The sequence below is a fragment of the Meleagris gallopavo genome, chromosome 4 (assembly GCF_000146605.3).
Source record: "Meleagris gallopavo isolate NT-WF06-2002-E0010 breed Aviagen turkey brand Nicholas breeding stock chromosome 4, Turkey_5.1, whole genome shotgun sequence".
In the NCBI taxonomy this organism is placed as follows: Eukaryota; Metazoa; Chordata; class Aves; order Galliformes; family Phasianidae; genus Meleagris; species Meleagris gallopavo.
The window spans coordinates 32,485,556-32,503,921 of NC_015014.2; the positions used below are offsets into that span (position 1 = coordinate 32,485,556).

General features: G+C 36.5%; 2 long non-coding RNA genes across 5 annotated transcripts in view; one reads left to right on the forward strand and one right to left on the reverse strand.

The window, feature by feature from the left end:
* The window catches only part of LOC116216561, a 19,864-nt gene extending 2,196 nt beyond the window's left edge, over window positions 1–17,668 (reverse strand). Inside the window, exon 1 of the long non-coding RNA XR_004159585.1 lies at window positions 6,097–17,668. This is a non-coding gene — a long non-coding RNA (uncharacterized LOC116216561). The remainder of the gene's footprint in view (window positions 1–6,096) is intronic.
* Window positions 1–18,366, forward strand: part of LOC109367293 — a 122,082-nt gene that overhangs the window by 95,189 nt on the left and 8,527 nt on the right. The gene's annotated exons all lie outside the window — the stretch shown is intronic.

Below are 18,366 nucleotides of genomic sequence, written 5' to 3' on the forward strand. Positions count from 1 at the left end.
ATATATATATATATATTCCTTGCTCATTCAAAAACCCTTCCGAATAACTACAGTAAAGTTTTTGTCCCTTCAGCATGATAGACATGCAAGAATCTGTTAATGTTCTGGACCAAGCACATCCTGATGAAGTTATCTATTTAGTGGTCATGGAAGGTCATCTCTTACATCTCCACTCCTTTGTGAACACAGTCTTGGGTGGATCTCCTCCCACTTTTGTATCGACACACGATTTCATAGTTTATTAACTATTTGGTGGCTTTCATTGTGCTTTTTTTTGTTGAGTGCCAAGCAGGTTTTGACAAAGTGTGTCTTGATCTGCAACTGTGACAGAAGGGATGAGGGCAGAACGTGACCCATGCTCTCTTGTCACACAAAGATGTCCAGAAAGAAAGGAATAAGGATTAGCAGATAGAGCCTGTTGATCTGCTCCCATTCAGCATGCAGAGCCAGTGAGGCTGTAGAGCACACTGATTGCTGGGTTTAGCTCTACCAAACCCATAATCCCCTCTTAATTCTTCCCAGGACAAGCAGAATTTAAGGAGCCTGTTTCTGCCTCACCTGGCAGACAGGACTGCTGCACAGTCTTCCCTTTTCTATGAAACAGTATAAGAGCCAGCCTCTCTGAGTTTTGCTTACTTCCAGAGATACATTAAGCAGTGCACAGGATTTCCCATAGAGTCACTCAGGGCTACTAAGAAAGGTAAAATAAAGCAGAGTGAAGTATATATTCACTGAATGGCTAAAATTGTTCTTACACAGTTTGCAGCTGAAGTCTACAGCAATATTCTTTTAGTAAACAAAGCCTTTATATATTATTTGAAGCCCCAAAAAACTGCAGCATATGTGACTTCTCACATCTTTTCAATGACCGCATGGTGTGACTATAACTAAGAGCACAGAATACTCAACTATCTTGATAGCACTGACTTTGCCTTGCTTTGAAAAAATCACTCAAATATGTGAAATGCCAAAAATCTCTAAAGGCATTTCTAGCATTTCAGAAAGTATTTTGAGACTCTCATCATCACAAAAAACTGCACGCATATCATTAGTTAAACATGATTAAACATCATTTTCTCTGAATTAAGTCAGAGTTTTCATTTTTTGAAGTAGAAAAGATATTTAGATGAAAACACTCCGTCCTGCAGACAACTTGAAAGTTCAAAATTGCCCTGGAGACCTTGCTTTCAGCCAAAGCAGATGCTGTAATAAAATTACATATACAAATACTTTAACGGGTTGTTCCAGTATCCTAGAACTAGAATCCTATTTATTGGAAACTCCCTACCTTTGGCAATTCTCAACAGTTACTATAATAAATACTCAGTTTTCTGCAGGCACAGTATTCATTTCATAGAAGCTCTGAAAGTACTAGTGAATTTTTGGCATTATCTTCCAGTAGCCCCCAAACTAAACTGCAGCCATTAATCCATCCTTTATCCTTGTTTAGTTATTAAATGTTTCTGTAAGATCTATTTCCAAGACACTTGAACTTTTCAGATGCAGCTTTTGTCATTTGTAACACATGCTAAGTTGATTACATACACTTTTCTAGTAAGGGGTTTCAATAAGGTATGATGGCATTGCAACATTCTGTAACCCCCCCCCTCCAAATCCCACTTACTTAAAAATACCAAACCTTTCTTATGCAACTCAGAAGCATTTCCTGGAACGTGGGGTGATTTGACCATGTCTTTATCTTGTTTAGAAACCAAAGTATTATAAGAATATTTAATTTGCATTTTATTTATCAGTCTTACAGACAAACATATATAGACTGTATTATCATCACATACAACATAAAATATAATAATAAAAATACAGAAAGAATGCTTTATCTGGCAACCTTGGACAATTTTTTTTACTAGTGAAGGTATAGATTTAGTCTTACAGGGAGAACTTTTTTCTCCTAGCTTATCCTCTTAATCAAAACTGGCAGAATTTATGGCAGCATAAAGCAGTCTAGCTGAAGCTATCGTAGAATCATCAAGGTTGGAAAGACCACTATGATCATCTAATCCAACCATCAAGTCATGGCCATGACTGCTCTAGATTATGTTGCTCAGTGCCACATCCACCCTTTTCTTGAACACCTCCAGGGACGGTGACTCTACCACCTCCCTGAGCAGCCTGTGCCAATGCATCATTACTCTTTCTGAGAAGAAATTTTCCCTAATATCCAACTTGAACCTCCCCTGGTGCAATTTAAGGCCATCATCTCTCATTCTATCACTGATACCTGGGAGAAGAGGCCGACACCCATCTTACCACAACCTTCTTTCAAGCAGCTGCAGAGAGCGATAAGGTCTTCTCTGAGCCTCCCCTTTTCCAAAATGAAAAATCCCATTTCCCTCAGCTGCTCTCCATAAGACTTGTGCTCCATAAACTTCACTGGTTTTGTTGCCCCTATTTGGATATTCTCCAGGACAACTGTGCTAGAGGGTTTGTTGTTCCAGTGCTAGTGAACATGGAGCAGAGACATTTTAAATGCAGATTGGTCCTTATGGTCCTAAGGCTCTCACTGATAAAACCAGTCTGTGATGACTAGCAACCCTGGAGGAAGACCGAGGTTGAATTTTGCCTTGTACATCAGTAATAATATTCTCCAGATAAGTTCTGTTTTTGTCAAGTCCTAACGTCAAATCCTAAATTTATGAGATCTCAAACCATAACTCTATTGAGGGAGATCAGGGCTAAAAGTGTCAACAAGAGAGTAAGCAAGCTGGGCAGCTTAACGTTTGCATTCATTTTTTGATTTGGTGAAGCTACCATTTAAATCACATTCCTTTATTTTATGAGCCTTCAGTAGGTCATCTAGATATTTAGATCAATTTCAAAAAGTGAATAGCTGCATGGTATTTCAATGTTAAAGTCTCAGCATGTCTATAATGTTTTCCTTCGTGCCATTATTTCTCACTGACAGGTAAGGGGAGGTTTTGACACTGTTAATATAGCATAGGGTGTTAATCTTATAATCGCCCTGTCAGCACTTTGTGTCAGGGTGTTAATGACCACCTTTCAGCCACTCAGAGCTGCCTGCCAATAAAAATAGTCCCGGCACCTATCCAACCAGCAACTATGCAGCTACTTTGCTTTTTCCCCAAAGAATAAATAGAAATTTTCACTAGCCATGTGGCCATAGAACACTCCTCTCTACTTACTCATTTCCTTTTTCTTCTCCGTACCCCCTGGCAGAAAAAAAACCAACATTGTCACTGGGCCCTTTTAATATATTTTGCATGCTTTATTTGAGAGTGTACAAATTATTTCTCAACAACTTTTAAATAAACACAACACCTTGGGCAGGATAAAAGCCAATTTTTTAACAGCAAGAGGCACATGTATTTGCCGCAGTTCTTTCCTATGTAAATATAACTCAAAGGCAAATGGTGAATATTTCTGTAATTTCTCAGTGTTTGAGATGAGCCCATATTTTTGTCTCTGCACAAGAGAGAGGCTTTTACAGCTTCCTGGCAGAGGGAACTGCACAATTCCAGATGACTTACCTTGTACGCCTAGAGGAATTTTACTACACAAATAACAAAGAGAAACAAAGAAAGGAAGAGGGAGAGTACACACTCAAAATAATAAACAAAGAATAATAAACATTCCTCCAATTGCCCATAGGGATTCCAGATGTGGCTCTATCCCTCTGCAAGTCCTATCTGTGACTTCTTCATAGGCTGCCTTAGACAGTCTCACCCACAAATCTGCTGAATCTTGTGGGAGATTTTTCCACAGAGTGACCTTGTAATTGCATTGATATGTGTTTACTTGCTTTCTGATAGACACAGACAAAATCCATACAAATGTACTGGTCTGCACTAGTGTGGCTCGTACCAGGGTGGGTGATTTCTTATGGCAACACTCTCAGCTGAGTTCTTCAAGTGCACCATTGCCCTAAGAGCAATAGGTCCTTGTGGCCCTCTGTAGTCTGATGACATATTTCCCCACTCATCCTGCTTATCACGTATTCTCCATCACTGATATTTTGGGGCATTAATCACAAGTTCCATGCATGCTTAATGCAAATAGGTTAATTTACGATAAGGTATGAGAGGGCCAACCAGCAAAAGTAAAGCAATATTGGAATTGTGATGAAATCCCTTGCTGCAGCCAGTTGTTGCTCTTACTACTTTGTTGGGATTCTATTTTTACTTGAATTATTATAGGTTTCTTTTAATCAAGTGACGTGGCTGATTGGCCAAGGCTGCTTCCAGCCTCATGTGCTATCCATCTGGATTTTATATGCATTGCAATTTCCCAGCTGAAAAGAAGCAGACGTACTACCCAACTTATTAGAACTCAGTCCCAAAAAAGTAACATTTTGTTCCTAGAGAAAAATTCGTTTCTCATGTGGGATTTTAATGCAGACCAAAAAAAGTAGCAAAGCATAAACAATCACCAGTTTCCATGTCATACAAAGCCAAAGATGCAGCCAAAATTATTTCCATATTAAACAGAATTTATCTCGCTTTTGCTTGCTGTATTTTATAGTAAGCACGAATGCAGGGATTCCTATTACCTTGGACACACAAAGACTTATTATTCATTCAGACATAGTTATTATATAATTATTTTTATAATTATTATATGATTGTTATATTATTAACAGTATTAACGAAATAATGGATTTGGATTCTAAATGCAAGGGAATATAAGATTCACCATTAATTTCCAGAAGCACCTTCTGTGATTACGACTTGATGGAACTCACCGTGGCAACTGGAAGGTGGGCTGCCCATCATGAGCTATCATGAAGCCTATCATTTTTCACTTCTGCAAAATTACTTATCAGTGTAAATATTTATGTAATTGCAGTTAATGCCAAAAGGAAGGCACTTTCATACTTATTGCTCCAAAGTGCATGCATCAGCATGGAAATAGAGTGATGATTTAGTTCATTTTTGTAGCTTTCCTAGCTGACACAGAAGTATTTATGACTCCCACTAACTTTCTGAAGAAAGAAGCAGTTTGTTATGCTTCAGTCTTGATTTTGTGCCTTGATTGTCTGTGTGCATCTGAGCTCACAATGCCAATCACATCATTTGCGGAGCAACACATGATTTCCTTTTGCATCACAGTGAGTTCCCATATGTCTCCTCTTGCAGTGTGATCCCCAAAAATGTTTACTCCGCCCCTTCACAAATATTTTCATGCAAGAATCCACAGTAGGAAAAAGCCACACTTGTTTGTCGTGGTTGTACTCCCCAATTAAGATAGAGCACAGCCAAGTGAAGACAAAGTGTTTAAGTGTTAGGGCACTTGAGGTCTATCCCCATTTAAATTGATTGACTAGTTTACTCCACACCCTGTTTCTCTTATTTTACCTCTTACTGGGGACTCACAAAATAACTATACTTGGCAGAAGGGAGGAACTTCACTATTTTCAGTAAGAACATCAATTCAGCTGGTTGGGCACTGAATGTGGAATCAAATCTGCATATATACATGTATAAAAGTATGATATGTACAGAAATGGAGGGGAAGAGGGTAGCAGAAGAGCACGAGAGAGCAGTCCTTCCACCTGCAAATCCTAGAGCACTGTAAACCAATCACTTTACCCAGGTCTGCTTGGCAGGCAATTTTCACATCCCAATCATCAGCTGTGCAGGGATTTCAGAATTTCACATGAGGGTAAGGCTGAGCAGGTCACTATAGTTCAAAAGGAAGAGGTCCAGGACTTCCATCCAAACAGCTGTGGTTCATATTTGAATTTTAGCCTTGCGGACTATAAAAACCTCAGACCCTGTGTTCCCCAAGGAAGTCTTGCATAAGCTTTGGTCTCAATTAGTGGAGCACAGAGAAAGTAAAAGATCCAGACTTAGCTAACTTTGGAACACTGACAGTAAATGGTCAAGCCTGTCTTAGATATGTGTGTATATATTTAACTTAACAGTAACGAGACTAACATGCGTATTGAAGGTCAGTTATTACCCAAAAGTAAGCAAATTAGGAGAAGCTAAGAGCAATCAAACTTTTTTACATTTTAGAATTTTGCCAAAACAATAGCTATTCCAGAATTATTTTACAGGTTAAGCAAATCTATCTATCTGCAGTGCAATTTCATCTTTCCAGCAGAACTTGGTTACTTACCAGCTTTTCAGTGGCTTAGTTCTGATAAGTGAAGCATGTCTCCAAGAACTCTTGTGCAAAAGGAAAGCAGCTGTTTGCAGAGATGAGGCATTATGGTTAATGAAACCTCCTGGGAGCACTATGACAGGCACAGTGCTTACAGATTACAAAGATGTAAGAAGAAGGAATGCTGTTTAATTTTGTGATCCCTTCTTCCCTGTGGGAAAATGGTTTTGGAAGAGTGGGAAATTCATATGAATTTGATTGATAGTTCTGAGGGCAGGAGTTCTTTATTGACAGCCTGGGTGGTGCTGACACAAATGTGCCTCTTTTCACTTCACTGCTGGCATACAGACAATATTTCTAGGGAAGAGACAAGTTCACCCTCCTTGTCTTTAAACCTGTGGTTGCCCCTGAGCCTTAAGTTAGCATTTATTTTGGAGGAATTCACTTGGAGATAGTGAGATTTTGTCAGTAAAATTTTATCTGAGTCCACTAAGGGGATTTCCACAAGCTATCAGTCAACATAGCCATCAGCTGGTAACAGCTTTCAGTTACCGCTAGCCTTATTTGACCAAATGGGCTAACTGGAGGGCTGAGACCATCAAGGTTAAGCTGTTAGATTCAGCTGCAAGTTGAGGTAGCAGAAGAATGATGCTGCCTGGTCAGTTCCTTTATAATCTATAAAAATAACCACCAAAACAGCCAGACCTTCAGCATCCCATCAATTACACCTCAAACTATCCAGTCTCCTTGCTGTTGTTCCTCAAAGAGATCATGCACATTAGCATAAGAAGCACAAGAGTGCTTATGCTTCTTATGCTTCTTATGCTAATGTGCATGATCTCTTTGAAGAACAACAGAGAGGGCAAGAGTGGAACTTGTGCTCTTGGTAGAAATATTTCTATGATACCTGTAGGCTGCAGTAGGATGACTGGAGAATATGAAAGTTGCTTTCTGTTTCTTTGGTAGAAGAATGCTGTAAGGAGGAAGATATTTAGGCCAGTAAACATCTACAGAAATACAAGCCAAAAAAAGAAAACTGGCTGTTTCACTGAGACTTCATGGCTGATTACATACTTCCAAAACCATATGAAAGCTACCCCATTCACATTGGAACTCAACACATACCAAACAAAAGAGCCACTACAGAATAGGAAAGAGAGTGATCTCAGGAATCAATAAACCCGGGAAAGTGGCTGCTTTATCTCCAGTGATGTCTAGAGTGGGGTGAAGGAGAAGATATGAGCAGGTTCAACAGATATGTATAATATCTCTGGGAAAATGGAAAGCCTAACTTACAGTTAGCACTGGAGAAAACATTACAGATGATTGTTAGTAGCTTCATTTTGCCTGGATTTATCTGTTTTTGTTCTTAGGTTGAAAATAATTATAGCCAAGGCAATTTTTGTAGCTAATAAGCTATGGAAACCAAATCAGAGAGCAAGTGCCAATAAAAACTGTGACCTTCACATTTTAGGCAGAAGCTGGCTAGCTCTGCTTGTGGCGTGGCCTCCATGTAATGGAGAACATGCAATGCCCTTAAAAAAATAAATAAATGTCTCTATTTGAATGAGAAGACTGAGGATTAGATGACTGAAATCAAAACAGTACCTATCATGAAGGATGCTGAAACATCCAAATAAATAATTTGGATAATCCAGCAGTTTAGCTGGCGTATGCAGACACATATACATGCGCAAACGAACACACATATCTCTAGGTTTTCAGTTTCCCTCTCATCCCACATTCCACTCCTTCCGTCTTCACAAGCTTTAGACACCACTGCTTGTGTCACACATTCTGTAAAGAACAGCATTTTCCCTGTAAGCCTTTATTATTGTTGGTACTGAAATAATACTTAGCTTTTCCAAACGAAACCCAGGCTCTGCAGAACTAAACAACAGCAAATACAGGCAGCCAGTAAGGTAAATCTTCAAATATGGCTAAGATTATCGTTTATGATTTTTGTTCAGAAGATTTCAGTGTGCAGTGGCTGAGATTGATACAGTAATGAGGAATGTAAGCTCATTCATTTAAAATTTCTTATGATAATAATAATTTATACTTTTGATTTCAACTCTATGCACTACCCACATTTAATGTACACTATAAGCATTTTCCACATTCAGAACTCTCATCATATTTGTACAATGAGTTGACTTGTCTTTGGGAAACCAGCACCCTTTTGAGAACAGTGAAGAAGTTCTCTCTTGCTTAAATGTCATGCAATAATGTCATCATTCTTGCAATCCTGGATCAAGGCCATTGGTCCCAAAAGTCATTCTTAAATGAACCAATGTGTGTAATATTTTTCTTCAAAGTAATAGCCTAGAAAACAGTCTGAAAGCCTCTTTACATTCAGACTTTTAGTTTGTACTGTTGCAGTTATTCACAAACTGCATTACTGGACACACTGACAATGCTGTTCTTAAATGCTTTTTCAATGAATTTGTTACTTTAAAGAAAGAATAGAGCCTTCTGAGACTATGTCTTGGAGGAGGAGCTATTATTTCCAGCTTTGGTAAGCACTGTGATTATGAGAAGTTCAGTTATTCACTTTTCTTTCCACACACCTTTAGCTGTTCTTCGTACCACTGGTTTTATCATTCTTATGATACACTTACTAAAAAGGAAGTACTTCTAATAAATTTTTCAGCAAGTTGAAAGAAGTTTTGTTCTATTTGCTTCCATAGTCATTTTCTTATGCGTATTGATCATTCAAATGATGTTATAGTTTTTGACTGGTTGAGATGCTATTGACTTTGGCATTAATAAATGGTTTTCCAATGGTTTTCCAGATAATAGGGAAACAGTTATTTCTTCTGTGTCAAAAAGGATAGAGTGCAGCTTAACCAAATGTTTATGAATTCTCACATTTAGTTCATTCAACTTAATTGCATTAGGAAGCGTTTTTAGTAAGCATTTATTCTCATTTGGCAATGGATCTGTCCATCTCTTACACCTCTAAAACTGGATTTTTTTGTTCTTTTTTCAATGCTTTATTTTACTTACACGCTATTTTATGAAAATCAGTAAAGACAAAAATTCCAGTTAGTTATCAGAATGACATCATTTGTTACAATTAAATATTTATTTGATATATACCAGCAGCTGTTTTTCAGTTCAAGATTATTCATCACCATCACCTTGGAACAGTAGCTTCTGAGATAGTTAAAGCATAGACTAAGCTCCATTTTGGGAAAACATGAAGAATCATGCCTTTAAGTAACTTCATGTGTCGGATCTTCAAAGTAATCAGCTATTCTGTTTTGAGCTTGCTTAATATCTCAATGTCATGCTCAATTCTGACCAAAATATCTACATGTTTTAAATAATAGAACACACACACACACACACACACACACACAAAAAGCATTATCACAGTAGTCACTAAAATCTATTTTCAAAGACACTGATGCATGCTTTAATTTTCAAGCTCTTAAGTTGTACCAAGGATATGCAAGCTTCATCCAGAGCAGAGAAGCTGCTTAGTGTGGACAAAAGAGGGACCTAGGAAAAACTTAATTCTTCTACAGAAAAACTTGGTAAATAGGTCCTTGCCTTGTTTCCCTTCATCATTTACTAACAAAATTAGTTTCCAAATACAGCTAAACAGATTGTTGCTTTAGTTACTGCAGGGAGGAAATTATCTCTTACCACAAATTGAAAAGCATTGGAAAAATAATGATGGCCCTACATCCCAGTATAAAAACTGGCCTTAGAAGAGTAGTAATTTAAGACTGACCTCTAGCATTCATACTGATATTTCTCTCTTCTGTTTACCCTGTTTATATAAACATTCTCTAAGTGCTTATTTGTAAGACTTACGTCAGTTGCACCTTAAACTTTTTACTTCAGTAGGTATGTAGAAGGATGTTAGCTCAGGCATAAGATACTGAAATATGCCTTGCATATTTCTTTCAATCTGAATGAAAAACTATTAGTGTATCTATCTCCCAACCTAGGCATAAGGCCACTGGTCAATAATAGTGAAAGTCAAAATCCACAATCAAAGCAGAATTTTTGAAAAAGGCTAGACTACTTTTGAAATTCTGGTCTTAGTTACATAATGATTCATCAGTTCTCTGTAGTTTTGAAGCTCACATAGAAAACCTGAGGTTTAAATTGAAGCAAGTAGCCTGAAGTTAGTAGTGATGTTTTCCTTCCTATAATCTTTGCCAATCTCACTGAGGCATGTTTATTACAAACTTTTACAAATTATATGCTGACATAAACCCAAGCTAAGTCCTTGTCTGGAAAAAGTTCTTGTACTACTAGTAGAACTCTCCTAAAAATATAAAAATATTACTCAGGCAAATGTACAACTTGAAATAGTAATTTCAAGGGTAATTTGTGTTGCTATGCCTTCAACACAGCTGAGAAATCTGTGATGGCTGAGCAGATGAGGTTTTTGGCTACTCTTTAAAGTGTTTATATTTTCTGAAACAGACTTTGGAAATACTATTTAAGCTGAGTCAAAGTTTAAGTTTATTAGCTTATCTTATTTCTGTCAGTCTTCATCATTGGAGAAGACACTCAAGGACAACTTTGCCTTGAATCTGATTTCACTCCTCACAGTGAGCCTCATTTGCTATTCATTTTCTATCTGTACAGATCTCCTTTCATGCTTGTGCAAAATGGCATATTATTTTCTAAGTTTCTTTCAAAATACGTAGATTAAGTATTTAGGGCATAGCTCATCCTTCTGAGTTTATACTCTGAAATAAAGATTTTTCCAAGGCCAAACTTCCCCCTAGAGGTTCTGCATCAGCGACAGTATAAAGAGGTACAGAAATTAAACATCTTTATTTGTTATTTTTTCTGTTTGTCCTGTATCAGACACTGTGAGTCAGGGTATGAATGTAAAGCATGCCTGGTGTTTCTGTGACTTTTTCACAAACTCACTCAGTTTCAGCCACAGGAAAGATTAAGGAGTCTTTCCTCTTTCTTGGTAGCTGATAGGCCATTATGATTCAATTTTTTAATAACATTTATGAATTCTGTGGTTTACAGAAGTATTCCACATAAACACAAGAATATCTCCAGTACCAGAGGAACACCAGAAATCATGACCATGGGTAGAGGAGTTGCTGCAGCTGATACAAATGAAACACTTTATTAAAATCTTGCTTTAGCATGTTATTCTACCTTTGAAGAGACATCTGAGTGGAAAGCACATCAAAGGCTTGGTGCCTTGTGTTAGAGATTATTATATCACAAAATCCCTTCACAAGCGAATCAAGTTTCAAAGTAAAAGCACTGAAATTTCTCACCTGGCTGCAGCAGTTCTTGGTGGTGGACATATCTTTGAAAACTGTCATCTCCTTTTCCACTAGATAAGTTTATTACATTTTTAAAGTCTATGTTGTCATCGAATCCCACCACTTCTCCATTGGTGTTTTTTTGGAGAAAGTACCATCAAAAATAAAATATTTCTTGAGGAAATATTACTCTTATTTCCCTACTAGAGTTGATCACAGCAAGGCCTTTTGGTTAAAACTTCTAAGACATTTCAAAACATTGAATTGGAAAGAACTTCAGTATTTATTGTTGCTTGGAAGTCTTCCCGCACATCTTTTCTGGCCTGTCAGTCACTCTAACAAAAAACATGAACATGTGAATGCAAAACGTGATATATCCTTGACAATTTTCATGCTCTGTCTCTCTTCACAGCTAGGACATTCAAGAAATTTAAAAAAATAAAATAAAGAAGTTGACATTTATTGAAGGGAAGAGGTTATGGAATTATGTCAAACAGAACACTAACAGAATAAAGCCTGCCAGTCAGTTTAACTCCTTCTAGAGCTTAATCCTCATCATAATTATTAACATCTTTAGTTAGAACACCATTTGGATATTATTAAAATAAATGCAAACTATCTTGGACTGTCCTTAAGATTTCTTTTAGACATGCTTGTTTATCACTCAGCTCACTAATAGATTGCTTTTATCACAGAATACTAAGTTACATACATTAAGCAGATTAGCAATGTCCAATGTCCTGTTGAGTTAGAAATAAAATCGCACAGATTTATCACTGTATTACAAATTACTTGAAATAAATGCTTGTGGGGGAAAAAAAAATGCATCTTCATTTAACTATGACTTCGAGTGTATCCTCAATACACTAAATTCATGTTATGAACCTGAACTTTCTGGAACAGAATTCAATATCATTTGGAGCTTTACCTTCAGATGGTTTGCAATATCCTCTCCAAAACATTCTCATGTCCATGTAGCAACAAGAAGGAGACAGGGAATCAGAAACTGACTTGAAGCCTCACACCATTTTAATGTGATTTGTTCTCTGCTCCCAAATAATCCAAGACAGTAATTTAAACTGATCTGGCTATTTTGTCACTGACATACTTGCTAGAGAGTACATACCAAATCTCAACTGTAGCCGCCAGATAGAAAGTAGGAATTGGGAGTTGCAGACAATAGTTTTTTAAATTGCTCCTCTAGATCCACTGAAGGACATCCGAATGCATACTCACCAAGGCTCTTGCAGTACTGGCTAATTTCTTCTTCCAAAGCCAAGAGCTTAGGTTGTTTTTTTCATATCGCTTTTCTAGAAGTATTAATTCATCTTAAACTGATTTCATCTTTAATGCAGCCAGTAACTAAATGACTTCTTTGCACTGTTTGCCAAACAGTCTTCCAAAGCACAGTATTTTCTGAACTATAGATAAGGCCACTTAGCTAACAATACATTTCAGCACGTATAACAAATATGATACCAAGTGATCATTTTTATTTTAGAACACAACACAGTCATGATTAATAAATGGCATTTTTATATAGCATGTTTTGCAGATTACAGCAAATAAGCAAAATAAAAAGTTAACAGAAGATAATATTCTTCCTACTGTTTACATGGGGAAAGGAATTTGAGGAAAGAACTTTTGCCTCTTCCTCTAGAGAATAACACCAGGAAATCTATGTGTCAGGATCTTTGTGATCTTTTCCAGTTTGCTTCCTCCATAAGTATTTCCTCCCACAAAGGATATGTGAGAGAAAGATCAAGTTGGAATAACTCCCTTGAATATCCTCTGAGCAGGAGTGCTACTTGCTTTTGGGGGCTGGGTTTCTTTCTTTGCCTTGTTTTGCATTTTTTTAAGTTAAATGCAGAATGAGATGATTGAGCAGATTCAATGAGTATTCTGTGTGCTCTCAGGGATATGTAGACCCACATAACTTCTCAGTGGCTTCCAGTCTTTGTTAAAAGGGCTGAAAAGTCATTGTTTTGTGTTTTTGTCTTAAAAATCTTAAAGTGGATAAAGTGAAGATTGTCTACCAATCTGAGTCTAAAGGTTTAGTCTGGAAGAAAATACATCTGCTTAGCATTTGTGTTTCCTGCTGGAAATCTCATTGTGAATTCCTCCAGAGCAACGTTCCACAGACATCCGTAGCTGGTCGTAAACAGGGAGCCTCTCCAGCCCCACATTCACACAAACATTCAACTATTTGCTCTATGAAATAGCAGGTGAATGGTACCTCTCCATATGTGATATGTGTCTGCTTTAGCAGTGAGTCCTCACTCTGCCAAGCCATTACAGCTCAACTCACTGCAGAAATAGCCAAAACAATTTGATCTCTCTGCCAGTTTGCACATCTGTGCTCCCCTAAGAAAGCATACAAAGTAAAGGATTTTGCTGTTGTTCCTTTTCCTTTTATTATCTTCCTAATGTTTTTCTCATCAGACTGGTATCTTCCACATTTTTTTTCTGAACTTAGCAGAAAAGTTCAGTAAAGACAGAAGTACTTACTATCATTTGTCCTATATACTCAGACAGTACTCTTTGTGGTATGTGTGAAGAGAGATGATTTTTGACTGGTCTCTGGGTTAATATTCTGTCTCCATATGTATATGACCCTGTGTTTGAATGTTGATTGTACTAATTTACTTAAATTGAATTACTCTGAGCTGACTCAGCTCTTCCTCTGCATTCATTAAGCAACAGAAGTACCTAAACTTTGAGCAAAAAAATTCTTACTAGCTGGTAGGATGCCTTCAAGTTAGGTGAAGCACTATGTTCTTCACAGATTTAACTCTGAATTTCTTGCATGTAAAGCTGTTCCTTTCAAATATTGAATTATTAGATAGTAATTAATTAAAATTAGCTTTCACTTACTTAACATTCTTCAAATTAGTTTAAGATACCAATAACAGTGAGCTGTACTGAGAAAAAAAAAAACCACGGTCACTTCCACTGACATAACAGTTAAGAATAGCCAAGATATTTAACATTTATCAATTTTCCCCTATGCTATTATTTTCTAAATACCTATTATCAATGCACAACACTTTTTCTTCTTTTGTTCTGCACTTTGACTTATACAAAAGTTTGTTCAGTTACACTAGCAAAAGAATTCTGCTGTTATTTTGAAAATCTTGTACATAATAAATCATTTTAACTTAGAATAAGCACGACAATAAAGTTGTAAAAATGGCTTCACTGAAGTTTATGAATATGTTTTAGATAAGCAAATGTTTTATACATGATCTCATCATTTCCAGCTGAAAGCAAGACTACTATTGAGAGGTTAAACCCATGCATTTATTGCCACACTTAAATTTCTACCACTAACTCGAAAAAACCTTTGCATATGTATTACATGTGTAGATCTGTTTGTCTATTAAGTGTTGCATTTAAAAAATAATTTGAGGAATAGCTTGGTATTTTTTTGGAACCTGAGTTTATCTTAAAATTCCTAGACTCTGGCAACGTAATCAGGTGTACCCTGCATAAATCTTAGCACTTACTTAAATAAAAAAGAAGAGCTTACCAACATTCTTTGGAGTTTATGTTTCTTTTACAAAAGTGTCTTTTGAGGATATAAAGACATTTAGTAGTGAAACAGACATCAGCAGACCAAAATATAAATTTTACCCTTTTTACATTTATGACTTCTTTTCATCTAAGAAAAAAACCAACAATTTGATGCTTTGCTAATGTCTGGCAAGGGTCCTGCTGGCAGAATTAGTTTTGAAAAACCAAATATCTTCTTGAAATATCTAGTAACATTTTTTGGCATATCTATAATCACATGCCTTCCAATAGAAAGGAAAAAAACTTTCGGTTGTGTCTGATAATATCTAAGGCCGCAAATTCTTTTGGTATCAATAACAATTTCCTTCCTGTACTTGACTTAATTCCATTTCATGCTGACCAAAGTTTTTGGCAATGAAAGAACTCATCGACTTCTGGACAAATCCTATACGACCGTGTATGGTATTACCTAAAAATTACTTGTGAATGGAACCAAATGATGAGTAATTACTCAATCTTTGAAACACTGATGATGTAAAGCAAAGTGTCAAGACCTGCAGTTTTTCCTAGTTCCTCAGCACCAGTTCAAGACATTTTGGGTACATAAAAAATGTTTCTCAGATTACAAGTTTCTGTTTAAAAAGAAGAAAATCAATAAAGCTGACAGGAATTCAGGACATATAGATCTTTTCCCTAAATGAAAAACAAGAAAAATAAGGTCTGATCTAATATTTGGGATAGGTTACTGATTATTTTATGTTCTGTTTATTCCTGCCCTCTTCCTATGCATGTCATAAAAGTTTGGGGCAGTCACTTAATGCAGAGCTTAGGGTCCTGAGTAAGAAGTTTTGAAGTCTGAGTATCTGAAGACTCTTCACATGGTTTTGAGCATCAGGTTCCCCTCTCAGCTCATCTCTCTCTCTTTTCCAGGAACATAACTTTTCAAGAATGCATATTTTCATAACTTCACTTTAATCTCCTGTGCTTTAGTTGTAAAAATGCAAGCAACAAAATACTAATTGCCATTTCCACCAAACATTCAGCAAAGAAAATATGAGTGGAAAGGATGAATATCACCAGCTGGTGATCGCTTTTGCCCCACTCCTGGCAACAAATGCTTTTACTCAAACTGAGCATCTACAGAACCGTTTTTCTAAGCAAACTTCTGAAAAAACTACTACTTGCCAAATGTCTCAGAAATCACTTCATGTTCATCTACTTTTCAGTCCTGTTTTCTAGATGGGCTACAAAAAACAAATATGGACCTCTCTTTTTGATTTCAGTTGGGCTAAGTGGCAGAAATTTCCATTTTTTTCCTACCATTTGGAAAAGCAGGAAGGTTAAGTGAGTTTCAGAGACCATTGTTTATCTATCTGGCATTTAAGAAGGCCAGGATTAAGGGTGGGATTTCAGAAGTAGTTAATAGGAGCTTAACATGCTTCTGTAGGAGTCAACAGTAAAAATTTTATTGACTGATGGCAAAAGAATCATGGTCATTTGGGAAATATCTTTTTCTTTTCTTTCTTTCTTTTTTTTTTTTCCCTCAAACACCATCTAAATATTAAGGTACTTGCTTAAGTACTTTTTTGGTACTTTAGCACTTTAGTATTTCTAATAGCTATGATTGTCAACATCTATATCTGAAGAGATTTCTTAAGGCTAACAAATGTGCATTGATGCTAGTAGTAATGGAAACATGCTCAGCATCCGCTAATACTAATACTTCCCATGGACTTCTGCAAGGAAGATGAGATATTTGCAGAGGAATTAGCCCCGTTCACCAACATCCACCACTTTTCCCTGTACTCCTTTTATGCTGTTTTAAAAACATTGGAAAGATTCTGAAGAGATTTACTGTGTGTGTGAATCATCTGAAGGTCCATTTTCAAAAGTTTCCTCAGCAGCTTAGATCAGAAGACCCATAAAATTCTCAAGGTCTAAAGCCACCTGTCCTCAGAACTCCTAATATATTATGTCTGAGGCAGGCATTATTTCTGCAAAAGGAAACAGAGCAGAAAGTTATCATGCCTTGCCTACAGCTCTGGGAAAGGGGGCCCAGCTTCTCATTTTCAAAACATTCAGTCAGAGAATAAAAGTAAATATCTACCTGTTTTTTTATTTCTTTGCTCCATCACAAGAAACTAGCAGCAGAGATGATGTAGCCTTTCATTCTGGAGCAACTGCCATAGACAGCACTGCAATTGAGGAGGTTATAAGTAAAACTGGCTAGCACAAAATAACACAAGCATTTCATTGCAATAAAATATCAATTTACTCCTGCTATCTCCTTACACTTCCTTCCTTTCCAGACAGTGCTTACCAATAAACAATTGATGGGACTTCAGAGAAATGAGTAACACTTATATTTTTAAAATAGTTCTTTTGAACACACAAGGACAAGACAAAGCATCTTGCTCTGCTCTGAAGGAAAAAAAGCACTGTGAAATATTTTTATTAATTGGAAGTTAAATTCACCACCTGGCTCACCTGACCTCCTTGTCATCCTCACATCCTCACATCCTCACATGCTCTCATGCCCTCAAAGAAGGAGATGACCCCTCCAGTCTTTCTGATGACCATCACAAGAAAACATCCTTATTCATGCTGCTCTATCTCTATTGCCCTGTAGAGAATAAATTATAAAGATTCACCACTAAGCTAACGGTGCCAACATGCAATTATTGAACACTGTCTATAGGCAGGTGCAGCTTTTTCCTTTACTTACATTTTTTTGGCTCCTAAGTACATGCAGTTGATGTTTATTCTTGTTGCATTAAAGAAAAAACAATTCTGTATAAAAATCCATGTAATGCAAATCATAATAATGAAAAATCATGGAAGTAATATAGCTTTTTTTTTTTTAGGACACATGTTGAAAGAAAAAGAAATTTCCACACCAATTGGGTTGGTGTTTTGAAAATCCAAATGTCAATAAACAGAAAATTAAATCACTAATAATTTTTGTGTAGGCAATATCTAAAGACAATCTAGCTGGACATTTACATAAAATAAATAGCAAACCTTTTCCATTTTATTTATCACTTGACAATCACTTCAAAAATTTCAGCTGGCAGTGCTCCTGTAATTACTGAGCATTCTGCAATAAAAGCTGTAATTCTGGGAAGAATAGGTGATGATAATATTTAATAATGCAATTTTATTCTTAAATGCAAACAAGCTTTTGTTTTAAACATGGACTACTTGACAAATTTTCATAATGCATGCATCAGGTATATTACAACGCATTTTGGAAAATGGCCAAGCAGTGATACATTTAGGACTTTAAAATTAAAAAGTCAATTATCTGAAAAAATATCTGAAAATGTGACTGCAAAGCAAATCTTCCATATGTGGAGACAAGGGCCTCTCTAATCAAAACAGGTCATAGAATTATAAAATTGCTTACATTTTACAGTCCACGCATCAATTTTTGATCCTTTCAATTTCTTAACATATGTAGCTATAGAAATCAGTCAAAATTGCTTTTTTTCAATGATTAACTAGAAAAAAGGAA